Here is a 26929-nt window from a genome sequence, read left to right on the forward strand (position 1 = left end):
TAAATGGAAAATTGCAGAACTACCTCAGTCCACCTCCTCATATGGTAATAGTCTTTGCTGGTGATTCCTTCACTAGTGGCCAAAAGTGAGTAGTAATTATGGTCTGTATTGCACTGAGACTGTATATTTATATTTCATTCATTTTTGTACTAACAGCACTAAAATATGCCACAGATAAATACTGTATGCAAGAAATGTGTGATATTTACTCAAATAGATTATGATTTTTAGCTAAATTCTTAAAGGAGGGGAATACTTTGCTTTTGTCATGTGCACAGAATTTAAAAATGCAACTATATATTCTAAAGAATAAATTTCAGAACAATACTTTTATCTCTTAGACAGAAACATAATGGGAAATATCTTCAGGACAGAAACAAAGACTAAAAGATATTGCAGAGTGTAGGTATTTCCTACTTGGTTGTAGGAAAGCTTAAATCAGAATTAGAACAACAACAAAAAAAATCTTGTTCTCAATGTTGCCTGTCTAATTTATCAAAATAACAAGTTTTCTCAGTATGTAACAGTAAGACTTTAATTTAAATTATTATTTTGATATTAATGAGAGCTAAAAGATTAGACAGTTGCATAAACCACCTCTGAAATTTCCTTCCTGATGAAAGAACTTTATACAAACTTATATTAAAGTGCAATATATACATAATATATTTTAATATTTTTATATATTATTTTTATTTAAAGTATGTATCTTAAGGAAAGTTTAATTGCAGAGCCTTTTAACATGAACTGAAGAGGAAGCTGTATAATATTGAGGATGGGTATGTTGGGAAAAGTTGGCAAGTCACTGGTGAACAATTCTTTTCAGAATAATTTTGACTTTCATGTTTGGGCCAAATGTATTGTGCAGATGCTCCTCTGTGGTGGTTTTTATTTTAGTAGAAAAAAGCAATTTACAAATGGTATTTTTATTGGGAGCTTTGTTCCCAACTCCTTTAAGCACTCTGAAATTGTCTTTAGTGACACTTCAAAAATATTTGTTTTCCATTTTGCAACCCTTCCTACTGACTTACTCTAAATATTAAAGCATCATGTCTATAACCATCTTTTAACAACCTTAACTGGCTACATTTTGATTTTAAGAAATAGCACATATCCTTCAGGGTTCATTTATAAAGAATAACTATTAGATGAATCAAGAATAAATATTCTTTATTTGTTCCATGCAGAAGAAGTACTTTTCTTAAAATAGATTTTTACCTCTTTGTAATGTACACTGGGAATGTATGGAAGAAGAAAATCTTGAGGAGCTTCACAAAGGGTGTATAGAGAATGAAAAAGTTGTCTGTAAAGCTGGTGTGCTCTGTAGGAGCCTGTTTAGACATGCCTGGCGTAGTGTTATCCCAGCAGATGTGCTCCAGTGTATGGGGTTCCAGGGTGCTAGGGGTTTGCTGCTTCCATGTGTGAGCCTGGACTTAAGGACTTTTAGCAGTTTCTCCTTCCTTCTCTTTAAACTTGCATTGACACTTTACTCCCATTCACAGCACTTTGTTTTCTTGGAAATTCCTGAGAAGTTAGACACATTTAAAGTAAGCAAAGCAAAGCAAAACAAAACAAATATGTACCATATTTTGATGCATGGATACAAGCTGCTAGCTCTCATGTTTGCTTTTAAACCCAACAACTTTTCTGTAGTCTTATGTCTTATTTATCTGAGCAAGTAAGTTTGTTGGGTTGCATCGTGTTAGGAAGACATGAGTTTCACTATGCTGTTTAGCCCTGATTTTTTTTCCCACTGTTTACTTTATTACAGACTTTCTTTAACTCTTTGTTTTCTACAAATAGCTTATCATCCAAAAGAGAATAAAGTAATATTCTTATTTGTTAGTCTGAGTACGTACTATGATTTATAACCAAACCCTACGTAGCATAAAAAAAGTATGCCTAAGTCTAATATGAAGCTTGACTGACTCTTCATTTGAATAGAAATATTCTTGGCATGTCAGTTGTAGCTAATAAAACTAACCACTCAGTGCCTTGTGCAACAAACCTCAAAGCTATAGGAAACTTCTGCAGAGCTTGTTTGACACATGTTGATATATATTCATAGACTCAAGTATTTGAGTCAGTTAACAGGTTATGCCGTATGTATCTGAGGCAGAGGAGAAAAAGTTTTACATTTGATGGTGATTTAGCCAGTCCCCTTAAGTGTTTGGTAAATTTACATTATTATTTCTTTTTGTTAGAACTCATGAAGGAAGAGGGAAAAATTACTTTTACAGCCACTTTAAAGACCATGGCTTGAATTGTAGATTATACTGAAAATGTTACTGTTAGAAGAGTTCTGTTGTTACTTTCTTCTTTGCTTTCACTCCTTCTTTCCAAGCTCTCTTCATCTACGAATCTGATAACAGAGTACATAAAGAGATAATTGCATTAATTTGCACAAGCTTACAGTACTTGCAGGTAATATGTCATTCCCAAATCACTAGAGATGGTTTACTAATGCAGAATCTGTATTATCATATGGCAACTTTAGATTATGACTATCATATTTTCCTTCATGCTTCATCATCCATCTACTTGCAAGAATATACCCTTAGAGCAGAAAGTGACAATATCTTACTGCATCAGTAACTTATCAATGCAAGAAAAGATGAAGGATAAAGTTTTAGGAATGGTTGAGTCATTATTCCCTGGCCTTTTATGACATGCTTAAGGTGACTCCTCAGTCTTGTTCTAACTTACATTTCTGGTTGATACCCATGGCTCCAGAAAGCACATATGTCATCGAAAAAATAGTTTGATGAAATTTTACTTTTCCTCTATCTTCTCCATTCGTTCATGGGTTTAGCATTATCCATATGCAGGACAGGAAAGAGCTTCTGACAAAGGCACTTATTTCAGATGAATGATTGTACTGCTTCAGATCAAACAAATCTGTTAATTCTGATCTTGGTGGTCTCACAAGTAGCAGCTGCTTTAATAGCAGCAGGTAAGGACACAGCAAGTGCATGGTGATAACTCCCCACTTCCTCCCTCCCAGAGTTTGGCAGTCTGCAGTGGAGCTGGGTGTTATAGCTGTATCTTTTTATTTAATACTCTTTAGTAAATGCTTCATTCATGAATTTGCCTAATAGCTTTCCAAAACCATTTATACTTTCCACTTCCACAATATCCTTTGGTGATGAGTTTCACAGTTTAATTACATGTTATATAAAAAAAAAGTGCTAAGTTGTGTTTGTTTTAAATTTGCAGCTGAAAATTCCATGGAATACCTCTAACTCCTTACATTGAGCAGTAATTTCCAATTCCCTTCTGCATATCATTCATACGTGTATGTATCTCTATAGTATCTCTTAGCTGTTTCCTTGTGAGCTAGTCCATTTAATTTCTTTTTAAATGGAAATAATTTGAGATCTCTGATCATCCTTTTATCCTCCTTACATCTTCTTTAGTTCTACTGTACCATTCTTGAGATGGGGGAACAGAATTGCACGAATGCCATGTTTATCTGTAATAATATTTAGTTTTTTAAATATAAGGTTTTCTGTCCTAAGCTTTTAATGCTTTCCAAATAATTCCTAATGTTCTATTTGCCTTTTTAGCTGCTCCTGAGCAAAGCGGAAGTATCATTGTAGATCTGCAATGACTTCAACATGTCTTTCCTGATTGTTTATAGCTAAATTAGCAGCCATCACATGGGAAGCATAGTTAGGGCTTTTATTTTTCTCTGTATAGATTACTTTGAACTTATCAAATTGAATTATATCAAGCAGTTTATCATGTAGTCATTCCATATTTTGAGATATTATGCAACAATTTGTGATCACCTTTTTGTTCTTTTTCTTTTGATCATACATTTTGAGTATTTTTTTGCTATCAAAAAATATCTAACTTCTCTGCTATTTTTACAAATCTTTTAAGAACACATCAAGAAGCATGCATCACTGTAGGATCCCACTGGTAACTCTTGTACATTGTGAAAACTGACTATTGAGTTCTGTCTTTCACACTCATTGAAATATAGACATAGATGCCACTTATTGATGCTTTCCTCCTTTGAAACTCTTTTAAGAGCCTCTGGTGAGAGACTTTGTCATAAGGTTGTTAGAAACTCAGGTATATACTATATATCAACTGGATTACTGCTATCAACATGGTCATTGACTCCTTCATTAAGCTAATAGATTTGTGAGGCTTGACTTTGATTTACAAAAATGTCTTGACTGTTGCCCACTGTATCTTATTTACTAACTTGCCTTTGTATTCTAGTCTCTATTGTATTTCTACCAACATGTCTGTTGTAGAAGTCAGATTTACTGCTCTGTAGCTCCCTAGAATCTCCTGGAAGTTTATGGAGAATTTGCTTCACATTTGATACCTTTAATTTCTTTGTTATTTAAGCTAATTTATGTCAACAACCAAAATATATCAAATTCATACTTGCATTTCTTTAGAACTCTTGGATGAGTTCTGTCTGTTTGTGGCAATTTGCTATTGTTCATTCCACGATCTTTTTCCTATAACCTCTTCCACTGGCTTTACAGTTTCAGAAAGAATCCTCTGATGTATTCCTCATAAAAAGGCTCCTCTAGGGCAACCTCTCCAACTCCTTCCTTTTGCATCTTCATGCAGATAGTTACTTTAACTTTTCTGCTCTATCCTATAACTATTTGACTGTTCTTATTACACTTCTCATGTATAAGTCTTACAGGATCTTTAATAATATTTTGTTTCAGATTAATTTTAAATAGTTTTATTGAAATTCTTGTAGCTTGTAGGCATTGCTTCCTATTTAACCCTGACCATTCCAGGAATTTCAGTAGTGTTTTAAAATGCTTTGAGGAGTTTTCTTTTTTTCTTTCTTTCATTTTTCTTTCTTTCTTTTTTTTCTTTAAACCTCTATGATGCTTTTGCTTAAATAAATAGTCTTCCTGACACCTTTAAAATTGTTGTCCTTTTCACTGCTCCTTTTAACGAAGAGATTTCCTTTTAACAAACTCCTTCATTTGTAGACAGCTTTTCCTTCTGAAACAAATAACTGCCGCAATAGAAATTTTGTTTCAATGTTTTGCAGTTCTTTACAGCACAAATATTTTCCTTTTCACAGCAATGCATAGGAGACCAAACTAATGCAGATTCTGTCTCACAGTCATATGAAAAATATTCATACTCATTCCATTGGGAATATGTCATGACTTCTGAAGTATCTACTAACTTCTGATTCTCCACCGTATTTCAAGGTCTTTGTATCTATAAAAATGAATACATAACAGTAGCAATTTATTTGACAGCGTTAAGGCTCATTTTCCATACATAATATAATACAACTTAAAGTGGTAGGCAACTCAAAAAGAAAAGCTCTAAATTTATTAAAAGAAAAACTGTTTGAGTATGACTGGAAACTTATCACATTAATTTTAAAAATCTTAAATGACTGGCACTGGCATTATTTGGTTTAAATCTTGCACATAACCATTGTTTAATAGCAATCTATACTGCTCATATATATTATTGTCATCTATTTCGAGGAGAAAATATAAATATGATCATATTCCATTCTGTTGGAATGTCTGTTTTATGAAATTTTGGACTTATCTGGAATATCATTAAAATATTATTTTGTTGTTTTTGGATAGAAAAGTACTTAATTTCTCATTCTTTTTCTAGATAATTATATTTCTTTCTGAAGGGGAAAAATTGTACAGATCACTTTGCTCTGTTTGTTTTTGGTATTTTCTTATGTAAACTTCCCCAAAAGTAATACTTTTTACTTGTGTATTTACTTACTCCATCTGAAGGTATAATGTACTGATTTCATTTTATCTTTAATTGTATTTATTCTATGGGCTATTTATTTGATCTTTGCATTTCAGATAAAGGAATAGTGCTAGTGTTATTTTTATTTTTTTTTCTATATACATTTCTGTAATGATTTCAGGGTTGAAAAAAAAAAAACCAAAAAACTGTCTAGGATGAAAAAAGAGCATAAATGTAGACAGTTGTATTAATGACAAATGTTTTGGAAGCCTCTTAAAATGTACCTGTAACATTTGCAAGTTCTCTTTTTTTTTCTTAAGGGAGTTTAGTACATTTAAAAAATGTCAAGGAGACTTGTGAATATAATTGAAGTTGTTTATACTTTTTCCTTTCTCCTGATCTAAATAAAAAGTAGCTTTACCATATACATGTAGGTATATAACTTACTGAATGCAGCCTTCTCATCTCCTCTCCTTTCCTGTCTTTGATGAGTATGAAAAAAGTGGGTGTTGGATAAGAGAAATTATGAATTTGGAAAAATATAAAGAAGGTTTATTGGATGGAGAAATGACTGATTAATTTATTAGTAAAAAAGAGTTGATGTGATCAGGAAAAAGAAATGAGTTATACGAACAGTAAGGGCAAGCAAAGATAGCATCTGAACAGTGGCCTAGTGTGCAGTGCTGAATAAGCATATGAGTATTTAACTAATCCTAGAGTTAGACATAGTGTACAAATAACATGTAGTTCTCTGTGTGACTGCCACTTCTTCATTTTTGAGATGATGTTGATATGGACGTGCATGCGGAAAAATCTGCGTGCTCATACATGGATTTGCAGTGAAGAAGGTGAAAAGGGGTGAAGGAAAGAGTTAGCAGAAGTTTGTTTCTGTATCCCCATTCAAGAGTAGATAAGAAAGTGTTGGCGCAGTGTTTGCATCGTTACATATACACATGCAGTGGCTGCTTATGTTCATGGAGAGATGGGCTAGAGCGGTTTTCTGAGCTGGTAAACTTTTTGACAATTCTGAAATGTTAACAGGCATTTTAAATTCTTAGTGCAAAATTAGAGGAGACTTAAGGGAAAACACTCTTTTACAGCATTTTGTAAAGGCAATACCCCAAAATAACCCACAAGTATTACATTTTTATTTTTACCCCCCTTAATGCAACACTTCTTAATTTACTTTTGGCAAGCCAATTGTAATCTTTAGCTGGTAACTAATTTGGTCATAAAACACTGACCCAGATTTTTCTGGGTAATTAACAAGTCGGTCAAATCAGCAGAAGCAGGTGTGGTGTATTTTCAGTACCAGTGGAGAAAAGCAGTTAGCTGGTGTTTTAATTCTCATTTCCAGTAATGAACTATATAACATTCTGGCTGGCTAATGCAATTAGCATTGTCTCCTCCTCCCCTTACTATCTCACATAAAAAAAAAAAAAAAAAAAGAAAAGAAAAGAAAACGAAACTCGGAACAGAAATTTAGAAAAGACCAAGAATTACTGACCCTTTTTGCACTCTTCTCCTACTCATGTTATTAACCTCCTAGATTGAGCCTTTTGTTAGAACAGTAATAAAAAATTTATACAAATATGTATCATGTTACAAGCTGAGACAGAAAACAATGTTTCCATTCTTCAAGCAATTAATTATTGTGATTAATGAATTCCCCCTTCTCTAAGCACAATTCTGCCAGGCAGAGCCAGCCCATTGACATATTGTAGAATTATAATGCATATCTAATTAAAGGTGACCTGAAAAGGCAGGGTGTTTAGCCTTCCCTGTCAGGACCAAGAAACTGTTAATCAGAAAGTGCTTGCTTTCCACACCACCCCACCCCTCCCTTTTTTTATTTTTGTGCTAATTTCAAATCTTCTCCCTGCATCAGTGAGCAGATGAGATCTTCAGCCAGCTTTCATCTTTCAGAAAAATGAATAGTGCAGAAAGAACATTATCAAATGAGCTGTTGAAGAAGTCAGTGAATATGTCATTGAGTGTGACTGCTTCCAGAATGAACTTAGATTTATCTCTGTTATCTCCCCTCTCCCGACTCACTCTCCACACTCTGTTTGCACACAGTCCACATGTCAGCTGGGGTGGGTCATAATGAATCATGAGGGACAGTTACTTGTAGTATGGTGACAGGTCCAATTGTGATACAACTTGTTCTGGAATTAAGTTTGTTAACATTATAAATTGTCTCATTTTACCAGAGGTTTAAACACCTAGAAGATTTTATGCATGCAATTTCTTAAAGTATTTCATTTCCATTAGGCAGCTGCTGCTTTACAGTATTCCACAAATGAAATTGTTTCATCACATCAATAGCTGCACAAAACAACTGTGACAACAGAAGACTGTTCTTGCCCCCATCTTGCAAACAACTATCATTCAAATCAATAAACTCTGGCAACCAGATAACGCCAAGAGAAGATATTATTTAAACTCATTTTTAAGCACATCTCCAAATGCTTACACTGATGCAAAATTCTAATTCAAACCAAGGAATTTTCATACTGTCCAGTTCAGTTTCTATAGAAATAATCCATTCAGTTAGCAGCATCTTAATTAGAAAACCAATAAATATTTTCATTTTTCTTTTCAAAGCAGGCAGTTTTACCGTATGTGATGTGAAGTTGTTGTCATAATGAAGACTTTTTTTTTTTTTTTTTTGCATATGATGGCAAACAGTGTGATTGAATTGCCATATTTTACCCACAGGGAGAAAAAGAAAGACTAATATTTTTCTTTTCTTTTCATATGTTGTCAGTATTACCATGTAACCGAATGTGATATCAAAAAACCTGCAAAGTCAGCACACCTTCTAAAACGTTTGCTGTATGCTACAAAGCCTTTGGGTATTTCACTAGTTACCTATGAGTTCATACTTGTGATCCTATTTGACTAGGCTAATCCTACGTAACAAATAAGTCTTAGATGTTTTCAGTTAGACAAAATCAATAAGTAGTATCACTGAAGTTTAACAGTATTTTATTGTTAATTTATTAAAATCAGTTGGTGCAACTGGTTTATTTGTTTATTTGTTTGTTTTTTAATCACAAGCCTCAGGAGTCAGGGAAATTTCTGCAAAGTTGTTTTCTTGGGCATTTTTCCATATGTCTGCTCTTTTGCAGGGATAAAATTACACTGTTACGCGTGTATTTTTCCTCAGATATCTATGAAGGCATGAATGCACATACACACACATGTGCTATGTTCTTTTTTTTTCTTTTTTTTCATACTCACGCAGGGTCCAGATGTCCCCTAGCAACCTGGAAAAAGCCTGATCAGTTGAGGTATCAAAACCCATCCTAAAGCCAGGACGGGTTTTGGTCCTAAAATCTGTTGCAATGGGAGAGCTACAGAGAAGCACAAGAGAAAATACTGTCAAATTGCTAATTATCAGTACGATGCATTTACAGATTTTTTACAGCTTTATCCCAAATGATATTGCCGTACCTTTTTATTCAGGGCTGTAGTTGCAAAAATTATTTACAACCTCTTAACAAGGAAAAGCTGAAGTGCTTGCTTAGGGAGTGGTATTTTGCAGTTGAGAAACTGAGGCCTGGGTCAACTAAGCAATTTTCTGAGAGGAAATTCATGTCAGAACTGAGAGTTGGAATTCTTCCACAACCTTGTCAATTGCCTTTATTAAAAAGGAATCCTTCCCTTATATCTGACTCTCCCCTAGACTGTGAATAACTTAGGAAAGTAACAAAATTTGTAAATTAAATATCCTGAACATTATTCATCACAGTATTCCCAGCCATTAGACACAAGCAACTGCCACTTGCATATTCTTCTGAAGCATGTGTAGCTATGTAAGAAACTCCTGATACAGGTGAATTTCAACACAGATTATCTTCAAGCATTAAAAATTCTAATTTTAGTTACTTTAGTTACTTTAGTTACTCAGAAAAGCTGATTTCCAAGTTACATGAAACCAATAAAATGTATGTTTTCTTTGCACTTCAAAATGATCAGAATGTAGTTGGAACATGAAGTCCCCAAAAAGGAACAAGGTTTGTCATCTGCTCAAAAAAGATCACTTTCTTCTTTCTTTTCACTGGTCTTTAAAAATCACTTTCTTCTTTCATACCAGCACTTTGACTATACAGCACCAGACTATACATAGATGTGTGCATACATACATACACAGATATATATGTATACCTATCTATCTTACTCTTAAACTTACCCCAGCACAATACTTCTAACTGATAAACAAGATCTATCCCCTGTAATGCATTGCCTGCTTGATTTGATAGTGTTTTTTGCTTGCTCTTCATTTGTCTGAGCTAGGTTACTTTTACCATTTGCTTTGAGGTTTTGAGGATCTCTTTATTCATTTCTGTCATTTAGTAATCTTTCCCCCCCATGATTAATTGAAATTTGCTTATGGGGGGGATAAGTTTACTGAGGTGCTAAGCAGTGTGTCTTCAGTCTTCACTGAGTTTTTGTGCAAGTAATGTTCCTATTAATTTCAGTGGAATTTTTGCTCGATTAAGGACTAAGGATTTCAGGATTCCTTCCCCCCAGCCTCAGAAAACATCAAGTAAAATGTTTATTGCAATTATGCTAGAAATAAAGCCTGCAGTAATAAACTATCACAAGCACTGATAAATCACAGAACTACAGTAAAGCTTCTGAATAGATCAGGAGACACTTAAGGAAGAATTGTTGTTTGTATGAGCCCTGGAGTCATCCGCAGTATTTTCCTTTCGTCAGATAGTGCTGCAATTGATTGTTTTGATGGTTTTCTAGCTTTATGTTACAAACGAGAAATTTTACACAAACAATTTTAGCTCAATTTAAGAGACACAGGACATGAAAATTGGCAATGAAAAATGGTAACACTTTTGTTGCTTGTAAAATATCTTGCATAATTATTGATATGACACAAAATAGATAATAAAGACATTTCCAAAGTAAGTTATACCCCTGTTAAAACATAAAAAATCAAGTTTTGTTTAATATTCCAGCATTTTATTGCAGAAAACAGTAACAAAAACTATTGTTAAATATCTGAAGAGATTTAAAATATTTGTCATTTTCCTTATTGTTTGATGCTGAAATAAGCGTCTTCAAAATACTGAACCAAAACAGAGGAAATGCTGATTTTTTACCCTGTGTTTTAAATACCTTCTGTGGGAAAATAAATATCAGGAAAATTCTGGGGTTACTATTCCAATATTACACACTCCAGACACAAAACATTCTATCTGAACTCTTAGCCCACATTAGTCCTGTGCAGAAACTTGTTCCTGAAATGATGGACCTGTTCAGGTCCACGGATGGAACAGGAAGCTGTGTGACTTGGCATGTGTAATGCTGATTTAATCTGGGCTGGAGTCTCATTTCTTACACATGTAATGTGTACTACTTTCATCTATCACCCAATACCTTTAATCAGCATGGAATTAATGCAATGAAGTACCTTAGGCAAAGACTAAGCCTTCCTTGTGTTTTAAGCTTATGAATCATCCATTTGAATACTGTGTGCTAGTTCATACTTTAGTTCGTATATAAGACAATAACTGATCGTAGCTTGAAGTAGCATTCAGCTTCTGTAAGGGCTGCAGAATCAGGTCCTCTGATATTTACAGAAAAAAAAAAGGAAAAAGAGGAGTGGGGTTTGATTTCAGTTATGTGCTTATAAATCTCAATAATTCTATTTAATTTAGAGAAGTCACTCCAGATTTACACCAGTGCTACTGCAAATCAAAATCTGGCCCATTGTCTTAGCAAAATACACCAAGTCAATATCAGTTCATTACAGAGAGGGAGAGAGAAAGGGAATGAGAGGGAAAACAAGGATTTCGTTAGCAATGCATTCTGTAGTATAAAAGATAAAAAGGAATATCCAATTAACACACCACTATAATTGCTTGCAGACATTCTTTTTTATTTAAAGATGAAATAGCTAAGAGTTCTCATCAAAACTAGGGTCACAGCCTACATATTAAATGAAAGAAATTGATTGGGCTTTATTACACCCTGACTACTGCAAATGTGCCTCAATCACTGATTGCTATAAATTTATTCTTATAAACTACTAATTGCCCAAGTCATAATGGTAACAATGGTATAATGAAATTATCTTGATCAAGCTGATGCACAAATTTTGCTTGACAACATGAGCAGTGTGAGAAAAAAGGAAAGAAGACATGCATACAAATACATAATGTTTCATTAAAATTAAAACCAATGTTAAAACAACTGTTCTCTGAAGTATACAAAGTTCTGTATTAGAAAGGCTTCCTTTAGAAAAATCATTTAAGAAGACAGGCATTTACATTTATAATAGAATGATCTTGCATTTTTTATTTGTCTTGAAAATTAATGACTTACTTAATCACATTTGATCAAAGGAGATAAGTTGATGTAGTCATGTGTTTCTGATTGCATTAAGCCTGATCCAGAGTGGCATGATGGATATTTAATAGTCTTGCTGTCCCTCTATATCTTGTCACCATTTCTTGATATGCATGGATACTGTAGAGCACACCACAGCACAAAGCTGTACTTTTAATAAAACAGAATAAGTTTAGGAAAAAAAAAAAAAAAGAAATTGTGTTGTAGCTTACATGGTGGAGCTTTTAGAAGTAGGTTATCCACTATCAGAATACTTTCCTAAAGACAAAACCTCATGCTCTACGTAGTTCAAATCATTTTCTCCTTTTAAAAACACATTTTGCTTCTTCTATGCTGCCTGTATTAGAAGATATCCCTCTAATAGCTTTCAAGAACTAGGCAGAGAGAAACTATGTATAAGCAAAAACAGCTATCCAGAAACCGTAGGAAATTTCTAGAAGCTGGAATGCAGAGCATTGTGTAAAATGCCAAAAAGTGGTGCTATTTATACTGAGCTAATAGCTGTTTCTACAAGTGTCAGCTGAATCATTCACAGGGAATGTTGGTATGTATGAGAAATTATTACTGAGTAGTTCAAATGTAGTCCCAACTGTTTCAGAATTAATTGCACTAAAAAATATTTAAATTCATGTCTAATTCTTTCTCAGTAGATGCAACATTATGAAAGTGGTTGTTGTTCTTTTTTGTGTGTTTTTTTTTTTTAATGTGGGTGGGTCTAAAAAGCAGGGCTGCAAACTTTTATACAATGCTGTCATTTTTTCATTTGTAAAACGAGGGGCTCCTAAACTTGGTATAGTTGACACAATCCTATGGGAACATAAAAACCAGAGCTGAAAGGGTTTCCAGGGGTCATGGAGCTAGGTCTGCAATCCTAGCGCAAGCTGCGTGGAGTATTTGATAGTCTGCCTCCCACTGTAACTGTTGTGGTCTCTATTTTTGCCCTTATTGCCAGGAAGCTTTTCACTAATGGCTAACCCAATGCCCTTTTGCTGCAGTTTATACCCAGTGACACATACTTCACCTAGAATGGCCATGGAAAAAGTGGTTTATTCCTTTGTTCTTTGCAATACTTTTTACATACTGGAAATGCGTGGCTCTGCATGACCTGTCCTTTGCACAGGTGCGTTGGGTCTCCTGTTTTGCAGGGTCCTACCCTGCTCCTGACCCCAATAACTAAACCCAAGGAGAAGCTCGCCCTGGCTTAATTACGATTGGCAGAGCCCAGGTGCCATATTAATCCTCCTCAGCAGCGATGTAACCCAGAGGTGATTGCAGAGAATCAGGATACCAGAATGAAGACCGACAGTAAAACCTGGCTGTGGTGGATGCTGTTATCTGATTTTGTGTGCACGCGTGCTGCTTTCCTCAGGGTTACCCCCTCAGGGAGAGGGCCCCAGCACAGACCAGCACGCTGCGCGCACACAGCTAGCAGTGCAGGAGCACGTTCCCTTCCAGCTTCTGTGCTGAGTCTAAGGTCTGAAACCATGACGATTGTTTTTAAAAAATACGTATACTCAGGGGCAGCGTGCGAGAGCTAAGGACAGAAAATCTGCACCGTCAGCCAGGAGCAAACGACCTGCTTGCTGCAATGTGCAGCACCTGGTGGGGCAAGGGGTGACCCGGCCACAGCCACCTGGCCACACTAGCGAAAACTCGCGGCACCTGGGCCGCTGCCTTGCGTTCTCCTTCCCCCCAGCCCCCGGGACGGGAAGGGAAAGGCCGCGAGTCCTCCTGGTCCTCCGCGCACCCCGGCGGCCCCGCAGGTAGGGGCTGGGGCTGGGGCGGGTGGTAGGGGCCTCGCGCCCGAGGGCTGCCCGCATCGCGGCGCCCTCAGTGCTCGGCTGCCCGTCGGCCAGCAGAGGGACAGCGCTCCCTCCCGATGCCGCCTCGCCTTGGCTGCTGAGCCCGAGCCGTGCGCCGAGCCGCTGGACAGACTGCGAGCAGGTAGGGACAGGATAAGACGTTAAACAAAATTAGCGCCTGGGAGCGGAGGAAAAGGTTTGAAGTTTGTTGGTTTTAAGTCTTCCCTCTTCATCCCAGCTGAGGATCCTCGACCTTTAAGTCAAGGTTTTCTAAGTACGTGATGAGTTTTCTTCACTCTAGCCGATTTTTAACGCACGTTAGTGGCTCTGTGGAAAGCCGTAGCTCCTTGAACTAACCTGGAATTTATCAGATAATTAAAAATAGCTTTTGTATGGGAACATCTAGCCTCTGAGCATTCCTTGAATAAAAGTACATGTGTTGTTTCAAACTGCTTGGTTGTCTCAATCCACCTCGCATTAAGTGGATTTCCCCCAAAGCATTCACCGGCTGACTTTACCTGTCCAATGGGATAGATGGATTTACTGGTTACCCCGAAGTGCTTGGGTTAAGAGTAGTTTTTTTAGGATTGACTTTAGGTGACTGGATTTTCTCCCTTGTAAAGGGCTTTATTTTATAGGAGCAGAGTAATATTTTGGGACACAAAATTACTTAAAGTACCAATGCGATAAAGATTTTGTTAATTCTGTGGCACTAATTCTCTTGCAACCAAGCGTGTGGTAGTAGCTCATACTACTATGTAGCTCATACATTCAGTAGCTCACTGAATCACATTCCTGTGTTTAGTGAAGTATTAGAACTCTGTTGTGGTGTTAATTCAGGTGCGGGTAGTTCGTGTAGGGGTTTGTTTGTTATTTTTAAGAAACACAAACCATCAAATTTAGCAGTGATTGACCTTTCTTGGCTGCTCAGTGAAAGGCCAAGTGTTGTGGAACAACAAAACTTAACTAAGCTCTATCACTAAATATCATTTCTTATATATTAATGAGATGTCCTGTAGGCATAAGCTACTCCTGCCTCTAGGTTACACATTCTATGCAGATATGCTATGCAAACATATATATTTTAATGTTCACATTGGACCAGATTTTGTTTTCCATTATATCTATTCCACAGTTGCATAAACAATGGATACTAAGTATTATAAATGATGTGAATATTAATAGTTACTCTATGTTATTTGCTATCCTTCCTTTTATTATTATTCTAATTTTGTTCCTTTTTTTTTTCTTATTGTTATATTTTAGTCTGGGTGGATGGAATTGCTTTAGCTTTTATATATATATATATAGGCTGCTAGATGGGATTTTGTAGAAAAAAACATAGTTGCACACCTGGAAGCCTCACCCTTCTTTTCCTCTCCCTTCCACTGGCTTTTCTTTGTTATTATGCTGCTAATTTTAGTTGCCTTTTTTGGGTTGCATAGTTCTGTTTCCAGCTAGCACTTAAAAAGAAAGGTATGTGTACTTGCAAGCGGTCATGTTTATAAATTCAGATTTTGATAGACCTCTATGAGAAATAATGGCCTGTACAGAGCATAGGCGGCCTGAAAATTACAAATCTCAGAATCAGTGTCAGAAGACAAGAAATCGTATAATAACACTCACATGGACGGTAGGGGTATTTCTGAAGTGTTAAAATCAGAATTTTAATCTGACGCCTACTGAGAAGCCAAGAAAATTCCTTAATATTATTAGTATGATCAGTGCATGATGCCTGGAATGCTATGCTGTGAAATGTTAGCAGTATTTCTGGAACTTGTAGAACAGGAGTGCAAAAGCTGGATTTTCTAAATGGCCTGTTCATGTAACATTGTAACACTTATTCTCTGTCTTACTCATCCATTCGTTTATCCATCCATCTCTCTATCTATCATGAATGACAATTCTAACTTACTTTAAACTCTCCAAAGGTATATTCTTAAATTTTAATGTTGGAAAAGCTTCATGATGACTAGTACTTTGGCTTAATGTGGTATAGCTTCTGACAGCTGCCGCTGTAAGAAAAGCAAAGGATGACTGCATTACTGTCAGTTTCTGTCAGATTCTGGTTGCCAAACTCTTGCAGGGATGATGACAGTGAACCAAACAAGAGTGATAAAAGGAGTCAAAGCTGTGATTTTAAATAAGGAAGAGTGGACACTTGCATTGCGTTTTGTTCATGGTGTTCGTTCTGTTCTACATGTGGACTTCTTTGTGCTGTGGTCCTTGGTCCCAGTTTTTGAAGTCACTCCTCAGGACTTTTACCTGAGAAATGTTGACAAGCACAGAGTGGTTCAGACTATAAACAGAAGAATAGCTCTAACTGTGGAATGTACTTGAAAGAGAAGAATTATCTCTGAGGTTTGACCCCAAGAACACTGAAACCCTTCTGGATAGCAGCTTGTAGTTATAGGGGTAATGAAAATGTGACCTTGCTTTCAAACCAAATGAAAGTGAGGGACATGTATAAAAGTAATAAACTATATCCTCATTAAACGCTACTTAATGTTCTTCACGTGAATTTCTGTATCTTCGTTTATCCCAAGATTGCTTTCTGGATGAGTTTCTGAACAACAGAAGCAGTATACTTCTGTGTGTTAGGTGCAAGTAGAACAGCTGAGGCAGGTGGTGTTTAAGCACAGGATAGTTATTGGTCTCATTCAATTTATTACAGTATTTCCAAACCATCCTACTCTAAGATGTCAAAGTAGCAGAGCAAAGAACCACGAGAAGTTAAACCATTTGTTTTTATACATTCTCAGTTTTGTATAATATACGTGCATTAAGAGTAATAATAATGTGACGCTACCTCCTTTTGCAACTAACTACGAATTCATCTTTGTGCCAGTGATACCCAAGATGAAGAGTGAATCTGAGGCTATGTCTGAATCTTGGCAACAGAAGTCCAAAGGATGCCATGCACGTATCTTGCATGATTGTATTTCCCTGCTTTCCATAGTGTCCTCTACCCCCACCCTTTCTATCTGCTCATGATCCTAGAGCTGTGATGAATGAGCTGACTGAGGGACAATGACATAGATACTTTGTTGACCTAGGGTTTAAAACAGTTTTTGCTGTACTTATTTGCTAGGTAAAATTTCTACAGTGGTAGGTGAGCTTCTGCAATTGACAGAAATATGGCTAAACTACAAAAAAGCTCTGCACATGGTGTTACTATTTTATGGATAGATAAGCTGGGAGGAAGTAAGTGGGGAATAAAATCAGTAGGTAAGCACTGAGACTGTATTATCCCCGCTAAGATAACACTATTAATTCAGTACTCTGTCAAATGCTATTGAGAGTTGGTACATATAGATTACTCCCTAAATTTATATGAGAATGTTACCAGACTAAATCTACTATGTGTTTTGCATTTTCTGTCATTGTTATTCAAAGCTAAGATTCACTGTTTTCCTCGTATTCTCTAGTATCATCAGCTGAAACGTGCTGAACAGTTGCAGGAGAGAATACTGTGACAGATTGCAAAATGGTGTTGTTTATGTTTCAAGTTCCATTAGGAACAAGTTGTTTTTAAAAATATATATCAACTGTGGTATTTCAAATTCTGGGAAGTGTTTTGCAAAGGGTTTTGTACTGGGAGATAACAAAAGATTTGTTTAGTTCAAAACTAAGCAAAGTTAGTTCTTGAACTAGGGAATTTTTGTAATGTTTGAAGTGGAGCCTAGCTGAGCTACAAGCTTGCTCAATCTTGATGTGTGTGTTCCTAGTTCTAGCACAGCAATCAAATATCCTTAGAAAGAGGGCTTTACTGAGAACATATCTTGTTACTTATTCCGGGAAAAACGAAATTCTGTTGTTTTTCTTGGTATGTACTTTTTTGAGCATCAAAAGAGTCTCAAAATGTTGTTTTGTATTCCTAGGAAGGACACGTAGCTCTGGCTGAGTTCCATGTAAACACAGCCCATGGCAGGCTACACATTGTGTGCATTTAAGACCAACTTTGGGTTATCAAAGCTCAAAATTTGGAATCAGAGACAGACGTTGCATATAGGATTATCCTTTTACAGACTTTCTTAACCATCATACTTGTACTTAGGTTTCTCTGCAGTGACAAAAGCCTATGTGGGTTGAGTGCTTAGATTCCTTTATTTTAGTCTCCTTTGATTGTTGTGGTCACAGAAGAGCTGGTCAGCAGAGCCTTCCTTGAATCTTGTTGGCATCATGGTATTTTTGTATGATCTCACTGTCTTATGAAGGAGTTATGTGCATGTATGTTAGAATTATGATAAAACTTTGTGATTTGATTTTTCTCCCTCCTCAGACCCTTAAATGTACAGTATTATATTAGTGCGAAATATGCCATGGGTATTATTTCAGTGAAATATGCTCTCTCACTTCTAAATTTCTTCAAGTTTAACATTAGTACTTATAGTCCCAAAACAGGAGCATGATCAAAGGTCACATAGTAATTAACTCTTGGACACAATTCCTTGACATTAAAAGGGTATCCTTCAGTTGTTTTGTGATGCAGAACAGATGCTTCATTAATCAGAAACATATCAACCTGAGACTGAACACTAATAAAATCAAGTGCAATGACTCGACATTGCTGGGGACACAACTTAATACACATTTCTTCACACAATCTTCAGTGTAAGTATCCAGACTTTTTTCTTGAACATGAGGATTTTAGAAGACTTTTTTGCCTCTTTTAAATAGCCCAAGACTCATGAAATGATTTTATGGAACCAAAACTACCTTCAGAACAGGAAAGAGTTACAAACGGTAACTGATAACTGATTATATTATAATGATTGTATTTTGTTTAATCTAGTGAAAACTTTCCATGCGTGCAAGCTCTTGAATATTTTGTTCTATTTTTTTTTTTTAAGTCTGGAAGGAAGGATGAAAAAATGAGACTAAGATAAAACTCTTTTTCCTAGTGGGGCAGAATTGGAGGAGTGGAACACTTGAAGTCAGCTCCTTAGTTGCCTTGCTATTAAGCCTGGGCTCTGAACAGACGTGGTTTAGAATGTGGTGAATCTTTTATTTATTTATTTTTAATCTCACTGTATCTTGTAGTTTCAACATGCATCACAGTTTTAAGGAAAAACAGTGGAGCTAGCAAGGGGAATAGTCTCTATGTATTACTTATTAGAAAATTCTTAATACTGATCATTTTTCTCTCTGTATCAAACATGTTAACATATCCAGACCTGAAGAACAAATGTTATTTTTATCGTTGCTCTTAAGCCACTTTGAAAGTAGTTTTCTCAGCTGCTGCACTAGTGTTAGGAAAAAAAAAGTCTGAACAAAGACATAAGACTGGCTATCATAAATGAAGTTGGCACAGAGCACTACAAATCACATCTTGTTGTTTTATGGATTGTTGGTTGCCACTTTGCCATTTTGATGACTATCTTTTGGAATATGTTACTATTCAAATGTGTCATCACAGCACAAACCATTTATGACCTTCCTTGATGTTACCATCTGACTAACTCGTGTTCCTTCACTGTACTCCATATACTTTCAAAGAGCAGATTGTTATTGCTATCACTGTCATATTGTTTTCCATTTTGTTCTTTCTAGGACAGTGGTAGAAACAGACTAGGTATAATGTTTTGTAAGTGGATGAATGATTAAGATATATTATAAAATAAATATTTAAGCTTTCCATCTGTTCCACCAATCTGTTTCTTTTGGTATTTGTTATCTTAGTTTAAAAGATTTAAAACTCCAAAATATTGTCTGAAGCTTCTAATGTTTACTTTCAAAAATGTATTTTACCTAAAAGGAGAAATATTGCAAAGATAGTGCCAATACTTCTTTCTCAAAACCTTCTTTGTAATGTACAGACCACTTTACAAATGATAGTATAAGGTTGAAAGTACAATCAACCCAAACTTTAGGGTTTGGTTTTTGAAAATTTATATTCTAAACATCAAAAAATGTGCTGCAGTTGTGTTGCCAACTATGTTTCAAAACAACAACAAAAAGTCACAGTGGTAGGATAATTTTTAGTCATCAAAACCTATTTAGGACAGACCTATCTGTCTCTCTTAATTAGACCTAGTGATGCTGAGCTGAAAGCCCACTAGAGGCAAGTTGGAGAACTTAGTTTGCTGTATTGGGGAGTGTGAAGCTATGTTCTGTGGAAACTGACTTGAACTGAGGTAATTCCTTAAAATCATAGCAGGCGTCTTTCTAACTCAACTGGCCACTGCTCTTGCCCTTCTCAGGAAAGTGTGAGATTGCCCTTAAAAGGGCTGCTGTAAGAAAATGTCATTTCAGGGATTGATGGGATGCTTACCTGAAAAAAAGTCTTTCTCACACCTAAAATTTCAGTTGTCTTGGAACATAGAGAGATAGTGGTCTTTGCTGTCTTCAGTTGTTATCTCTCTGCAGAACAGAGTACTGTGCTTTATGGAAAGAGAAGAGATTTTGCTCTGTTGTGAAGGTTGTTGTGTTTTTTTTTTAAGTATTGGAGGAGACATTTCTTGGGACTTGGTAACTATGTTGTCTGAAAATTTCTTTATGTAATTTTTACATAATTTTTATGTGAGATTTCAGACTTGTGGTTTCCTAATGAATTGTTAAAGAGATCTCTGATGCTCCAGACTAAGTTACTGGAAGAACTAGACAGTATGGGTTTTAAGTGTTTTTGCAGGCACTTCATATAGAACCCCACTACAAAGATGAGAAACAGAGCATGATAGAGGGTATAGCTCACCTGGAGTTTAAAAAAAAAAAAAAAAGAAAAAAAGAAAAAAAGTGTATTAAAAGTAGATGACAGAAACATTAGGATTTTCATTTGTACCATACAGTGATAGGATAAATTTTAAAAGTTGGTGAGGTAGAAAATATGAAAAGAGAAACAGAGTATTCTATAATTAAATGAAATGTAAGGGGAAAAATACTATTTGAAATAGAAGGGTAAAAATGCAAGACTTGTTAATTTTGTTGGTGTATGTTGCAAATTGTAATGAGAAACAAAGCACTGATACCATGATTAATCATGATGTTCCTTTTTCACTGTCATGCCTAGTCTAGCAGCCTCAGTACCAACATCTCTGGTTCCTAAATTGATGAATAAATTCAGTTAATCAGCACAAAGTTCTAGGATGAAACTGGGCTCGTTTCTCTCAATTCTTAGAGAATCTTGGGTTCAAATTACATATCTAGCACTTAGGAAAAGTCTGAACTCAGATCTTCTGCTCCCACCAGCTTTAAAGTTTGTGAAAACGGTTTCCAGCTCAACTGTCCAGGGGGAATCTGTTATGTCCTTTGTCTTAACTACTCCTTTGAGAAGAACTCCACAAGCAAGCAGTTTTACTCTTCATACTTTGTTTTATCCCTCCATCCTCTTAATCCTTCTGTCTCAGCACTAAACCTGGTCGTCATGTGCTTCAATAGTTTTAACAGTCCATAAATTATAGACAATAAAATGCTTTGCACTTCTCCACCCATCCATTTGCCCCTTTGTGTCCTTTGCTGCCTTCATGTTCTGATCTTTCCGTCCTTCTGCGTAGACAACTGTGTCAGTGGTTTTTATTTCTGTTTTTCTGGCTTTGACTCTTCTGTGTGCAAATTTCACTAAACTAAACCTCTGTAGGGCTGACTCTGCATTCAGTGTCATTTGTCAATTTTCATTGATCACTCTCTGACCAGCAGTGTGAGGGGAGACTTGCAGAGTCAGCAGCTAGTAACTGGCCTTTTCTAGGATTATAGTGTAAGAACTTCCAAATTAAAAACAGAGCTTTCTGATTCCTCTGCAGTGGAACTTTCAAAACAAATAAAAGTCCCTCAACCCTCTTGCTCCACTCAACTCTATTTTTTTTATTAATTCCTTCTCATTTTCCATAAGATGACTGTCTTTTTGAAAATAAAATTGTCTTACACATTTAAATAATTTTTTGTTCTATTTCTTTTTAGAGTTGTACATCCATGCAAATAAAACAAGAAAGCCCTTCGTATACTAGACTATGTCCCTACTCTACTTTTCATAGAAGGGCACAATCTAAGGTGAAAGATCCATTTCAAGGACAGAAAGATACACAAAGCAAGAACACTATACACGTGCATACTCACACATATCAGAAAGGCTTCTTTTACTTGCATCGTCTCCATAATCCACATAGGAGAGTGCGACCTGGTTTTTAGAGAAGGCAGAACAGATGGTTAAGTTGGAGATTAATATCATTCGCCGTCAAATATCTGATAAAGGAAATATTTCATTTCAACTGAAGAAAAATTTTTAGCATTTTGACTGCTACAAAGTCTCCTTAAACTGAATTTATTTTCTTAGAGGTTTGGAACTTTTTTTGAAGCATAAAGTCTCTAAATAACTCTTCACTTAGGATTTCCATGGGAGCTTGGATGAACAGTTCTTTTCCTGCCTTGCTGCCCCTCTTTCTCTCCCCATGTATATACTCCTGACTCTTGCCTCTTTGTCAGGAAGCAGGTCTGCCAATTCTATGTGAAGTGTCATTATTTTGTCGCAGCTAGAGGAGCTCAAGATTTGCACAGTGGGCAGTCGCCTATCTGCATTCTATATTGACAATTCCTGGATACTGCTGCACTAACAACTCCATGTGAAGCAAATGCAATTGTTTGGAGGCAAGACATATACCCTCCGCATTCCCTTCTCCTCATTGTTCTCTTTCGTCTTTTGCTTTTTAATAGGACTTTACATAAAAGGACTTGTACATAAAAAGAGATGGAGTTAAGATGTCAGATTGTGCAAGCATTATTTATATGTCTGATTTCATACAGAGTGGTGATTTATCTAAATTCAGTAGTGAAAATACTGTTATGTTTGCATTTATGTCCCTGAACAACTGTTTGCGGACTTAAGGCCTGTGTTGTCTTTGGAGAGAATAACACAAAAAATTAATCCCTAAGTGAATATTTAAATAATTTAAAATATTATTGCCAAGAATGACAGGGGAATACGTTTTTTTGGATTTAACAGTTGTGAAGACCTGTGCTTGGCAGATGATCAAAATACCTTATTGGTCTCTTTCCTGCTCTTCAAAGAGTACAGAGCTCTTTTGGAGGATCATCCTGGCAAAGTTTATTAACTAATTGATGCTTATTTAGCAGGCTCATGATCAAAAAAAGTGGTGACAGTACTGTTATTTTGGAGGATGATTTACTGAAGGTATTCTTGTATTCTAATAACAAATGAGAAAGGAATCTTATATGGTGTAAAATCTTACTAAATTGGCCAACTGCAGTTCATTTTCCTTAGTAAACTCTAAACTCCTTCCAAATGGAATTGTAGTTTGTAATATTAAAAAAAAAAAAAAATACAAAGAAAAATTCCTTTGGGCTTAAAGATAACAAACCGCTTTTCACTCTGTGAAGTTGGTCAGCAGTATTTGCAAACAAAAAGGACACAGGCACAGGGAAATGTTATTGTGTTATTTTGTTTTTATACCATGCTTTAGCTATTGAATCTTTTTAGTGTGGTACTGGTAAGATGTTTCATATTGGTTGTCTACTGTTGTCTTTACCTGAGCAGTAATATATGAGCATCTTCTGAAGTGCTTACACCTCTAGAAGATTTAAATAGTATCTAATCTGCCTTTTGAAGGATTGTACAGCCCCTTTCATTACTGTGCTTCTACACATCTCAAAACCAGAAGTGTAGCAACGATAATAGTATGATTTCACCCTTCCAAATTGCTAGGGAAACAACATTAACTTACAAAAAAATATATTCCACTGTCATTCTTGACAATAATATTTTAAATTATTTTAATGTTCACTTAGGGATTATTTTTTGTGTTATTGTCTCCAAAGACAACATAGGCCTTAAGTCTGCAAACATTTGTTCACGGACTTAATGTTACAATGATCTGCCCCCAAGCTCGCACCCACCCTTCTAATAATGATTGACAAGACATGCAAAGCTTGTAATGATATCTCGAGATACATGGGAATGAAAGAAGACAGATGCTGTAATATGGCGGATGCACAAACATTCTAGTAGGACAGCAGTAAGAAATGGGTCACTGAGAACGAAGAGAATATAGAATTGCACCAGCATTGCTGTAGTTGGAAAAAAAATCTGTGCTTAATGGTTCACATCTTTTTCCATAATAAAGAGTAGTAACTGCAAGAGATCTCTAAGGTCCTTTCCAACCCAAGATTCAAGTGCACAATTCACCATTGTCTCAATCAGATTTACTCTAGTATAAAACTGGAAGAGTGCAGTGATAGAACTGAAGTCTTCAAATAGGGTGAGTGACTAGGAGAGAATATTATATCTGGGGCTAACTGTAAGGGAATTTGGTTTTGGTGAAGAGATTCATGTCAAATGTCACCATTTTATAGGAAGGTGATAATGGCAGTCTGAAAAAGCTACTGAAGAAGGATCTCATACTGCCTGAAAAATGATTTCAAACAAGCACGAAAAATCCCACAGAATCCTGTGGTTCATAAAGATGAATAACTGTCTAAATGCCTGAATTTTGGGATTTTTCACAGCTGCAAGCTGTTGCAAGCATTTTGACTGTTTTGCTTGGCTTAATCCCATTAGAACAGAGCTAGGAATGCAGCAGCGATATAGACAGCAGATAGTACACAGGTCAGCTTTTTATTCTTATGCAGGGAAATAGAGAAATTGTGCTATCAGATCAGGACACTAGTTCTCCACTTATTCTTTATGGCTAAGATGTATTCCTTAGCTCTCAAATTTCCAAATGCCAATCATCTGTTGGGCATGATTAACACCTGTATAAGAGGCCTTATTTCTAAGCAATTTGCAGTCCTATTCCATGTTCTGTCTCATATGGCTTAAAAAGAAATAAAGCCTAAACAGGAATATTAAACGTGTCAATTATTAGCTTTGATTACTAGAGAAACATGCAGTCTTGCAAGAACATGTAAAGCCTCTAGATGTACAATATAACATTTTGTGGCAGTTCAGATTGTAAGAGTTGGACTCTTAAGGCTAAATCTTTTCATTGACTGGAAAAGGTTTTGAAAGAATCCTCTTTCATGACAGCAAAATAAATGTGTAATTCAAACAATTTATTTTAGGGCTCAGTATGTTCTTTTGGTTATTTTGTTCTGTTTTTAATACTCTTTCTTGCTGTGCATAAGGCATGCAGGATTGAGACGATTCATACATAAAATCTTCCCTTTCTCCCTCACGGGTATAGCACAGCTATGTTGCAGTGACAGACTATGATGTATGTGCTTGGGTAAACTGACTATCAGTGTTAGAAAAACAAATCTATACATCTAAGTATGGATTTTCTGTTGATTTCTTCATACAAAGTCATTTCTTGATACAAAGTCAGTCGATACCTTCAAATATTTAAATAATCTGTTAATGTTGTGGAGAGTTAAGCAGAGTTTGAAATGCTGCTGATTTTACAAACTTAATAATAAAAATCTGCTGACACAAATGTATTAGAAAGAAACCTATATAAAGGAGCAGTTAACCCAGAACTATTGTGAGATTTATTATATATTGTTTGACATACTTTCATATGAGCAAGCAGAAGTACCCCATCCTTTAGACTGTGGTAATGTGCCTTATTGTTAAATTCAATAGGAAAAGCTATTCATACTGTAGTATGATTGAAAAGAAAATTGAATCCTTTTGATGTTATAAATGTGTCTATTACTGCATGTGCACACAAATTTTCCATGGAAATTATGGTGAAAGTAGTGATTCTCCTAGAAAAATGCATTAGTGTTGACATGTTCAATTTTAGCCACATCAGAATATAAATACCCTTTAACCATGGTCAAATTGTTGAGAATGTATATAGTGTATCTACATAAGTCAGTTGTCTATCTAAAAATACATGTTCCTGTCGTCCAGTTATGTTCTCTGTTTCAGCGGAAAGGGAAATTAAAAACAGTGACTCACGCATATCACTATTTTCTTACAATATCCCATTTTAATATGTGAAGTATATTTTCATGTAACAGTTCATGATTACTGTGGTTTTTCAAAATTAAAAATTACTTAAGATTTTGGTTATGAAGCAAATATGTGAGCAGTTGACTGTCCATTCATTTGCATGGCAATTGGTCCTGTGTATGTAGTGCTAACATTACTTTTAATGGTGATAAAGTCTATGCTGCCTTGCACTGACAATTAAATAAGAGTGTATCCAATAGCTAAAGATGTCTGGTAGTAGCGCTTTTGAAATTTGCAGTTTGTCCAGCATCGTAACTAGGAAAGACAAATGTTTTTTCTATGAAGTCTGGTGTAGGCAGTCAGCTAAAATTGCCCACTGCTTTAAAGTGAATCACTGAGGCACTTTATGTATTAAGGTACGTTAAGTAATATAGCATAATGCAGTAAGAACTAACCTGACATAAGCAGACAAGAAAACATTATTTATGCTGCATCATAATTATATAAAAGCACCCATTCTTTTTTAGGAGGGAAAACTTTAATTCTTCAGAGCTCACTTGATACATCTACAGCAGTAATATTTCCTGTTGTTTTATCCCAATAAAGAGAGAGCTTTTTTTTTTTTTTTCAGGCTTAGTGGACAGATTTAATTTGCAGAGTATTATAACTTCGTAAAATTCTAGAAACCTAAGAGACTTTGAAGACCTTGCAGTTCTGTATTTATATGACAGACAATTTTGTATCATCTGTGTGTTTAGTGTCTGGCCTAACATCAGTTCCCCATACTACTGCAATGTAACTTTTTTCTGCTGAATTAATGGAACTAGTTAGTGAAAAAGACTGCTTCCAGGAGGTCTCTCTTCTTGTGCACTTGCATTCAGCAATATCTTCAATATTTTTAATTGAGAAGTATTTCTTTTAAGGTGACCGAAACTTTGTTTTTTCCCCCAGAAGCCTAAAATTGCAGACTTCTAAACGTTTATCCTTGAAGTGAACGACTCCTTGTGCCAGGCCCTAATACAGCTGTTGGCATTCTTGTAAGTGGATTATCAGTCTCCTAATATTTTGATCACATATAAAAATGTATGCTCAGCTTATGCAAAATCCTGCTAATTTCCTTTTATCCTTTAGGACAGAATGCTGGAAAAATAATACAAAATTTCAGTTGGTGTAATTTTTCCATATA

The 26929-nt window shown here is 35.7% G+C and overlaps 1 protein-coding gene across 1 annotated transcript in view; it reads left to right on the forward strand.

The window, feature by feature from the left end:
- Positions 1 to 26929, forward strand: part of INSC (INSC spindle orientation adaptor protein) — a 332365-nt gene that overhangs the window by 283829 nt on the left and 21607 nt on the right. The window contains exon 25 of the mRNA XM_080595845.1: positions 26695 to 26780. The gene's annotated coding sequence lies outside the window, so the exon portion shown is untranslated. The remainder of the gene's footprint in view (positions 1 to 26694; positions 26781 to 26929) is intronic.

The sequence above is a fragment of the Anser brachyrhynchus genome, assembly GCF_964034855.1.
Source record: "Anser brachyrhynchus genome assembly, chromosome: 5".
Taxonomy (NCBI): domain Eukaryota; kingdom Metazoa; phylum Chordata; class Aves; order Anseriformes; family Anatidae; genus Anser; species Anser brachyrhynchus.